Source organism: Sapajus apella, unplaced genomic scaffold (assembly GCF_009761245.1).
Source record: "Sapajus apella isolate SASKATOON/1434 unplaced genomic scaffold, GSC_monkey_1.0 scaffold12, whole genome shotgun sequence".
Taxonomy (NCBI): domain Eukaryota; kingdom Metazoa; phylum Chordata; class Mammalia; order Primates; family Cebidae; genus Sapajus; species Sapajus apella.
In genome coordinates, this window is record NW_022436952.1 from 6128670 (window position 1) to 6138452 (window position 9783).

General features: G+C 49.2%; 1 protein-coding gene across 3 annotated transcripts in view; it reads left to right on the forward strand.

Annotated features, from left to right (window-relative positions):
• SP2 (Sp2 transcription factor) overlaps window positions 1-673 on the forward strand; it is a 32641-nt gene extending 31968 nt beyond the window's left edge. For all 3 annotated transcript variants that reach the window (XM_032279849.1, XM_032279851.1, XM_032279850.1), the window contains exon 9: window positions 58-673. The gene's annotated coding sequence lies outside the window, so the exon portion shown is untranslated. The remainder of the gene's footprint in view (window positions 1-57) is intronic.
• The last annotated feature ends 9110 nt before the right edge of the window (window positions 674-9783 follow it).

Below are 9783 nucleotides of genomic sequence, written 5' to 3' on the forward strand. Positions count from 1 at the left end.
AAACTCCGTCTCAAAAAAAAAAAAAAGATTGGAGCTAGCTGAGTACATGTGTTTAAGCCCCACGGGGCCCTGAAGAGCATCCACCCTGAAGAGACAGGCAAGTCTGCTTCAAGCAGGTAGAGGACAACATGTGCTTTTACTCACCCTCAAAAGGACACAGCCGGGATCGCTGTCTGTTCAGGAGTGGTGAGGCTCGTTTTGAGCTATCCACTCCCCTTTGTCACGAGCCACCTGTGTCTGCCAGCAAACGGCTTTTCCTTAGAGCCAGTCAACCCGCAAACGGCTGAAAAAGTAAAAAGCCCACGGGTCTCAGATGGATCCAGGTTCTCTGCCCTTTACTTCTTCGTTAATAAGCAGGGGGCCTTTCTTACCACTACTGAAGCCCTGTGGACAATACTAGACCACCAGCTGAATCCAGCTTGGCACAGAAGCCTCTTCCTCAGCCCCTCGGCTCTGCATCTCTTGGACTGCATCATGCTTGGACTACATGACTAGAAAACTGCCTTGCTGTGTTCTGAATAAGGGGATTGGTGGAGAGAAGGGGAATATTAACTAAGTGACCTCTTTCTCCCACGTTTTCCTTGGCTTTGCTCTCAGGCACAAAGAAGGATCCTTTCCTGGGAGCTGATTCCAAGCCACGTGCTTTATGCTTCCAGTACAGAAACTGACCTGACTCCGCAGCATCGTTTGGAAATGAAGGTGCCAGCTGCCAGCTGGGCAGGACGAGCATTTCCCTTGTAGGATTTCCCTTCTTCAGTGAGATGGGGGTTCAAAAGTTACATCTGATCATCTCTGTCTCCCATGGGATGGCTGAGTTAGGGAGCAAGAGAATGTATTCTGCCTAGCCGAGCGATGGCACCAAGAAAGCACAGAAAGACTTACGGGCCAATTGGCCCTCCTCTGGCTTTAACCTATCCTTTGTTTGAGAGTTGCAGGGGAGCTGTTGAAGGAGTAATGCAGTCTAAGCTCACCCTAGGCAAGAGGCTCCCACAGACACCTGATCCTGATGGGCCCTTGATGAAAATCTGGGTGCAGATCAAGGGTGGGGGCCCCACATGTGTGGTTCCTCCTCTGCCCTCTTCCATCCCCACCGTCATTTGTACCAAAGGCCACTCCTTGTGCCCCTGCTCTCTGTCCAGCTGACACTCGACACTGGGCTCATTATCCCAGAAACTAGGATTCCATGCCTGGAAGAAAAGGGGATGGGGCAAGATTTCCCTCCTGAAGGCAAATTGAGGCATTATATGTATTTTTTTTGGTTTTTTTGTTTGTTTGTTTTACCAGACCTCTAAATGGGGCTTCCTTGCCCTTCCTTCAAACCACCCAGTCCATTTTTAAAATCATCTTTTTGGCCGGGTGTGGTGGCTCATGCCTGTAATCTCAGCACTTTGGGAGGCCAAGGCAGGGGGATCACTTGAGGGCAGGAGTTTGAAACCAGCCTGGCCAATGTAGAAAAACCCCATCTCTACTAAAAAATATAATAATTAGCCAGGCGTGGGGGCTCGCGCCTGTAATCCCAACAGTTTGGGAGGCCGAAGCAGGCGGATCACCTGAGGTCAGGAGTTCGAGACCTGGGCAACATGATGAAACCCCGTCTCTACTAAAAACACAAAAATTGTCTTAGTGGTGGATCACTCAGCTCATACATTGATGAAGAACACAGCTAGCTGCGAGAATTAATGTGAATTGAGGGATCATTGACACTTCAAAGACACTTGCGGCCCCGGGTTCCTCCTGGTTTCTTTTAAAAACAAACCAAACAACAAAAAAAAAAATTGGCCGGGCATGGTGGCTCACGCCTATAATCCCAGCACTTTGGGAGGCTGAGGCAGGCGGATCACCCGAGGTCAGCAGTTTGAGACCAGCGTGGACAACATGGTGAAACCCGGTCTCTAATAAAAACACAAAAATTAGCTGGGTATGGTGGTGGGCGCCTGTAATCCCAACTACTCAGGAGGCTGAGGCAGGACAATTGCTTGAGCGGGAAGGCAAAGGTTACAAGTGAGCTGAGACTGTTCCACTGCACTCCAGCCTGGGCAACAGAGTGAGACTCCATATCAATAAAAACAATATATATATACACACAAAAATTAGCCAGTTGTGGTGATACATGCCTGTAATCCCAGCTACTTGGGAGACTGAGGCACAAGAATCGCTTGAACCTGGGAGGCAGAGGTTGCAATGGGCGAAGAATGCACCACTGCACTCCAGCTTCAGTGACAGAGCCAGACCCCGTCTCAAAAAAAAAAAAAAAAAAAAAGTCCGGCAGGCATGGTGACTCACACCTGTAATCCCAGCACTTTGGGAGGCTGAAGCAGGTAGATCATGAGGTCAAGAGATTGAGACCATCTTGGCCAACAAGGTGAAAACCCATCTGTACTAAAAATACAAAAATTAGCTGGGCATGGTGGTGTGCACCTATAGTCCCAGCTACTTGGGAGGCTGAAGCAAGAGAATCACTTGAACCCAGGAGGCGGAGGTTGTAGTGAGCTGAGATTGTGCCATTGTACTCCAGCCTGGGCGACAGAGCAAGACTCTGTCTCAAAAAAACAAAATCGTCTTTCCAGTGCCCTTGTAAGGCTCCATGCTTGTTTGATGACAGTGCTGGTTATAGCCCAACCACACATGATGTATTTTGAGGAAGACAGAATGGAGGAAGAGAAGGGTTCAGACCTAGCCCCAAGCCCAGGGTGGCTGGGTAGGAGCCCTGAGCGGATAGATGCAAGCTGTCCTGGTCTGACTGCAGAGAACAGGATCTCCATTTGAGTCTTCCACTGTCCAAACCTGAGACCCTTTTAAGGTTGCACCTGCCATACCCAGAAATTGGACCAAAGAAGTTAAACTGTTGATTATTTCAATTCTGAATAAAAATGAAGGCATCTTCTCTACCTCTTAAGGCCTGGTCTGTGCTTGGCTCCTTCATCACTAGAGCAGTGGTCTAGGACCCCTTGCCTTCCTCCCTCCATCTGCATTTAGGAGCCCTCCTAGTTAGCCTGGGGTTCGCTTCAATCCCCACTGCTATTCTCTCTTCCTGGGGTTCACCTGAAGCCCCACTGCTATTCAACTCCCCTATTCCTCTGAGGCAGGAGAATCACTTGAAGCCAGGAGGCGGAGGTGGCAGTGAGCCAAGATTGTGTCATTGCACTCCAGTCTGGGCAACAGAATAAGACTCTGTCTCAAAAAAAAAAAAAAAAAAAAAAAGGCAGGATCAGTTTCAGCCCTTGAGCTACCAGTTTGTGACTTCTGCATCATCCATCCCCTCTTCCCCAGCCAGTAACATCCTCTCTACCCCCTGACAGCCCCCTACCTCTCAGTCTTCCCTTCCCTAAGTTACAGGATCACAATAGCCAAACGTTTTTTTTGTTTGTTTGTTTTGAAACAGGCTCTTGCTCTGTCACCCAGACTGGAGTGCAGTGGTGCAATCTTGGCTCACTGCAACCTCCACCTCCCAGGTTCAAGTGATTCTCATGCCTCAGCCTCCTGAGTAGCTGAGATTACAGGTGCCCACCAACAGACTCAGCTCATTTTTTGTATTTTTAGTAAAGACGAGCTTTCACTATGTTGGCCAGCCTGGTCTCAAACTCCTGACCTCAGGTGATGTACCCGCCTCAGCTTCCCAAAGTGCTGGGATTACAGGCCTGAGCCACTGTCCCTGGCCACCAAAATGGTTTAACCTGCTGCCCAAAAGATTATGAAAGTGGAAGGAGGCAACTGCCCAAAGCAAGTGGGACAGCCCCTGGGTTAGACCACTGGCCTCAGTGTCCAAAGGCTTATGTGCCTGTTGCTTCTGCTTCTTCCTCTGGCTGTGAGGGGTGAACAGGGTTCTCAGTTCCTCTCCTCCACCAGGCCCCTGACACACTGACCTTTCCTAGAGGACCTTAGACCAGCACTGACCCCTCCAGTGGGGGCAGGCAATGGCTGTTCAGCAGACTGCAGTTGCGAGATGTACACCCCTGAGTTTTGGGTCAGCTCTACCTTGGGTCCACTGCTGTCCTGCAGGACGGAAAGAGGGCCCAGTCCACAGTCATTAATCTTGACACTGTCTCAGTCTCTTCCTAATTTCCAGTCCTAGAAGAGCTCAGCCATGATGTCAACTGGGCACAGACCCCTCTGTAGAGTCAGAGGGAGCTATATCCACCAAACCAGCAATGTCCACACCTGGGTCCCATGAGGTGTGTATCTTCTACACTGTCCTCCCACAGGCAGGTGGTCTTACTCAGCATAGCAGGGCCACCCACCCCATGCCAGGGAGCTTTTAGGGAGGCAGGCCCAAAGTTTAATAGAACTGTGATGACTGGGAGTCCTGGGGGAGGACACCCTGTGCTCCCCGGCTCATGGTGGGAAAGTGGGCTGTGGTCACACACACAGACACAACAGCAGCAGCATCCTTTACCCCAGGCAAAAGGGAATATGGCAGAAGTTTTGTAGTGCATGCTGCCCTAAGGAAAACTCACCCTGCCCAAGGCCAACCCTGTCTCTTGTCCTGTCTCCAAAACCAAGCTGCTGCATCATTTCCAAAGAGGGCGGATCCATTTCCCTACATCACACCCATTCTTAAGTGGGGCGGGGGGAGCTGGATAAAACACCTGAAAGACTGAGAACTGTTACGGATGGGAGACTAAGGGGACGTGACTGCTAAACGCAACGTGGGGTCCTTGAACAGAAAAAGCACATGAGTAGGAGAAAAAAGGGTGAAATTCAAAAAAGCCCAGAGTAGACTTTTTTTTCACTTTTTTGGTAGAGATGGAGTCTCTCTATGTTGCCCAGGATTGTCTTGAACTCTTGGGCTCAAGGATCCACCCACCTAGGCCTTCCAAAGTGTTGGGATGACAGGCATGAGCCACCATTCCCAGCCTCTGTAATTTAATTAATAGTGTTGTGCCAATGTTAATTTCTTGGTGTTGACAATTGTGCTATGGTAGTAAGATCTTAACATTTGGGGAAGGTAGATGAAGAACGTATGGGAAATCTTTGTACTGTATTTGTAACTTTTTTGTAAGTCTAAAATTATTAAAAAGTTAAATGGAACAGAAGACCTAGAATAGAGAAGTAAAAAATGAGGCAAATGGAACAAGATCACCCACGCAGCTTCAAAATCAGAGTGGACGGCACACACTATGGTGACTAGGACCCTGGGATTCTGGAGGTTACAAGAGGCATGGGCATTTGCTAGGCAGAGCTTGCCAGCCACAGCCCCACCTCCATTCTGCCCCTCGCCACTTGCAGCATCTCAGGTCCCCAGACCCATCAGGGGCTCATGGCTGACAGAACACAGATTCCAAGGAACCTAACTCAGGAATGAGATGCTGCCTTGGGACAGAGAACACTTGTGATTCAACCAAGGTCTTTGGGGCTGGGGTGAGCCTCTAAAGGAAATGCAGTAATCTCAGGACAGGTGGCAATTGGGTTTCCTAGGTGAAGGAGTCCTCAGGGAGTAGAAGAGGCAGTAAGTGAGGCTGAGAGGATGGAATAATGAATAGGGCTGTGGGTGAAAAAGAAGCAAATCATGGTGGACTATGGTAGTGACTCCGGGCCTGGAAAAGAGGGTCAAATACCTGCTCATAGGGACCCTGGGCAAAAGGAAATGAGAACTGACTGCAGGGCAGGATAAATGCAAGCACTGACCAGGATTTCTCAAAGGAAACTAGGAAGCCGGTAGACCATGTCCTTTGGGCCTGCCTGAAAACCCACCACCAGGCCTCCTCCCACTCACTGCCTGTGGCCCACACCGTAATACCAAGGCAGGTAGTCTGGGAACTGAAACTGATTTAATTCACTTGGCCTTTGAAGCTCGACATCCCTCCAGTCAACAACACGCTTGTGGCTGGCATAGTGGCTCACGACTATAATCCCAGCATTTTGGGAGGCCAAGGCAGAAGGACTGCTTGAGCCCAGGGGTTTGAGACCAGGGGCAACATAGTGAGACCCCCATCTCTACAAAAATAAAAAATTAGCCAGGCATTGTGGTTTGTGCCTACAGTCTCAGCTACTTAGGAAGCTGAGGTGGGAGGATCTCTTGAGCCGAGGAGGTCAAGGCTGCAGTGAGCTATGATTATACCACATCATTCTAGCTTGGGCAACAGAGTGATACCCTATCTCAAAAAAACAAAAAAGAAAAACACCAAAAACCCAAAACACACACTCAGCCCTGCTCCCACCAGGTGCAAAAAAATCCCATGCCCCACCACCATACCTAACACCCATCATACCGAAAAGCTTAACAAAAGTAGTTTATGCGTAAATATTACAGACTAGCAATTTTTGAGCACACCTTGTGGACTAGGATTGTGAGAAGGAGCCAGAGAAAGTTAAGAGATGTGGTCCCTCTCATGAAGGAGCTCCCATTCTAACAGGAAATACCAGCCACACACAATGTATTTGGGAAGCCATCTATAAGCACATGCAAGGATTGTGTAGGGGTTTAGCCACAAGCACCATAGGTAGGACACAGATAAGGTTCAGCCTCCTTTGATCTCGCCCCAAGCCTCTGAGGACCCACCTCCTTTGGGCCTCCAATAAACCTACATAGAGCTCAGGCATCTGCTGGCAGAGCACCAAGCACACACCCTTCTGTGAGTCCTGGTGTTGCTACCCTTGGGGCTCCAAGCTGAGTTCACCCCAAGGCTGGGCCCAAGAATTCCTGAGCTTCAGACCCTCCAGCACACCCCTTGCTCTGCTATCAGCCCTCTTCCTCTCCCCTCTTAGAAAGCTTGACACTGGCTTGGGCGCAGTGGCTCACACCTGTAATCCCAGCACTTTGGAAGGCTGAGGTGGGTAGATCACCTGAGGCCCAGAGTTCAAGACCAGCCTGGCCAACATGGTGAAACCCTGCTTCTACTAAAAGTACAAAAATTATCTGAGTGTGGTGGCACATGCCTGTAATCCCAGCTACTCGGGAGGCTGAGACAGAAGAATTGCTTGAATCGAGGAGGTGGAGGTTACAGTGAGCCGATATTGTCCCATTGCACTCCAGCCTGGGCAACAAGAGCAAAACTCCATCTCAAAAAAAAAGGAAAGAAAAGTAATATGGACACTATATTTCACCAGCATCGTTCCCACTGCTCCTTGACTCTCCCTTTCCCCACCACCCTCCCTAACTCTCCCAGGCTCTCTTACCTTCTCAAACATTCTCATCCTCCCTCACAGCTCTAAGTGCCACCTCGAGGCTCATGCTACCTAAACCAGTATCATCAGCCCTGACCTCCCTGCTAAGCTCCAGACTCCATTATCCAACCTGGCCAAACGTAGGTGTCCCATCAACCCTTACACTCAAAATGTTGCTAAGGAATTCATCTTTCCCCCAAACCTCCTGCTCCAATGTGCCCCACTTCAGTGAACAGCACCACCCATATCACCTAAAGCCAGTCCTGGTGAGTGGATCCCTCCTCTCCACACACCCTACCCCATACTCATGCATCGGGATCCTGCCCCCACCTTCCACTTAGACAAATCTGCAGCATCTCCCAACATATCCCTGCCACCAGCCTTGCCCTCCCCTGCTCATCACCCACTTGGTCACCAGAGCCAGGTTCCAAAACACAAATTCAATCACTAAAGTAAAACTGAAATACATAACTTAGTCAGATAATTAGAAAAAAGGTGGTTTAAGAAAGTAAATGTGGGGCCGGGCGCGGTGGCTCAAGCCTGTAATCCCAGCACTTTGGGAGGCCGAGGCGGGTGGATCACAAGGTCAAGAGATCGAGACCATCCTGGTCAACATGGTGAAACCCCGTCTCTACTAAAAATACAAAACATTAGCTGGGCATGGTGGCGCGTGCCTGTAATCCCAGCTACTCAGGAGGTTGAGGCAGGAGAATTGCCTGAACCCAGGAGGCAGAGGTTGCGGTGAGCCGAGATCGCGCCATTGCACTCCAGCCTGGGTAACAAGAGTGAAACTCTGTCTCAAAAAAAAAAAAAAAGAAAGTAAATGTGGGCGGGGAGTGGTGGCTCATGCCTGTAATCCAAGCACTTTGGAGGCCAAAGTGGGTGGATCACCTGAGGTCGGGAGTTCAAGACTAGCCTGACCAACATGGTGAAACCCTGTCTTTATAAAAAAGAAAGAAAGTAAATGTGGCTGGGCGCTGTGGCTCACGCCTATAATCCCAGCACTTTGAGAGGCCGAGGAGGGCGGATCACTTGAGGCCAGGAGTTCGAAATCAGCCTGACAACATGGTGAAACTCCGCCTCCACTAAAAATATAGAAAATTAGCTGGGTGTGGTGGCAGGCACCAATAATCCCAGCTACTAGGGAGGCTGAGAAAGGAGAATTGCTTGAACCTAGGAGGCGGAGGTTGTAGCGAGCCCAGATTGCACCACTGCACTCCAACCTGGGCAACAAAGTGCGACTCTGTCTTAAAAAAGAAAAATAGAGCCGGGCGCCGTGGCTCACGCCTGTAATCCCAGCACTTTGGGAGGCCGAGGCGGGTGGATCACGAGGTCAAGAGATTGAGACTATCCTGGTCGACACGGTGAAACCCCATCTCTACTAAACTACAAAAAATTAGCTGGGCATGGTGGCACGTGCCTGTAATCCCAGCTACTCAGGAGGCTAAGGCAGGAGAATTGCCTGAACCCAGGAGGCGGAGGTTGCGGTGAGCCGAGATCGCGCCATTGCACTCCAGCCTGGGTAACAAGAGCGAAACTCCGCCTCAAAAAAAAAAAAAAATAAAAAATAAAAATAGAAAGTAAATGCAAAAGCATTAGAAGAAAACAGGCAAGGCACAGTCCCCAAACCCACATGCAGACTTTTTTTTTTTTTTTTGAGACAGAATATCTCTCTGTTGCCCAGGCTGGAGTGCAGTGGTATGATCTCCACTCACTGCAACCTCCACCTTCCAGGTTCAAACCATTCTCATGCCTCAGCCTCCGGAGTAGCTGAGATTACAGGCACCCGCCACCACACCTGGCTAATTTTTGTATTTTTACAAAATACAAAATGGTCTCAAACTCCTGACCTCAAGTGATCCACCTGCCTCAGCATCCCAAAGTGCTGGGATTATAGGCATGAGCCACCACACCTGGCCATGCAGACTTTTTTGTTTCATCTTGAGAAACCAGCGTGCCTCTCTGTACAATAAAATTTTTCCTATGTATTTTCTGTTCATTTAGGACTTTCTCAAGAAAAGACTGGAACAGTAAAATAATTCCTTCTCCCACTCAGAAAGCCCCTGCTGGTGGTTGCATCAGTTGCAAAAGCAGCCAGGAGGCTTGTTTCCCTTCTGGTTGTGCACTGCGGGGCTGCTTTGTGATCCAGACACCAAATCTGACTAAGCAGAAAAGTAACACAAGTCTATTTACTATCTTCAAGACAAAGGGAAAAATACAAAAAGGCAGTCAGCTGCACACTTCTTTGCTAATTGCCAAGGGAAGGAGAAGCTGTCAGAATCTAGCACTTTTCTTCCCATCTGGTCTTTAAAAAGCAGGAACTAGATGCTGGTTCACAGGCTAAAAAATATCACAGGATAAAATATCAGAATCATTGTGTCTAAAAGCCTGGCCCTCAGCACCACCTTCGTAATGACTCTTCAGCAAGGATCATTTAGCCCTGCCTGCTTGATCAGCTTGTTTTCTTCTTTTTTTTTTTTTTTTTATTTATTTTTTTTTTTTGAGACGGAGTTTCGCTCTTGTTACCCAGGCTGGAGTGCAATGGCGCGATCTCGGCTCACCGCAACCTCCGCCTCCTGGGTTCAGGCAATTCTCCTGCCTCAGCCTCCTGAGTAGCTGGGATTACAGGCACGCACCACCATGCCCAGCTAATTTTTTTGTATTTTTTTTTAGTAGAGA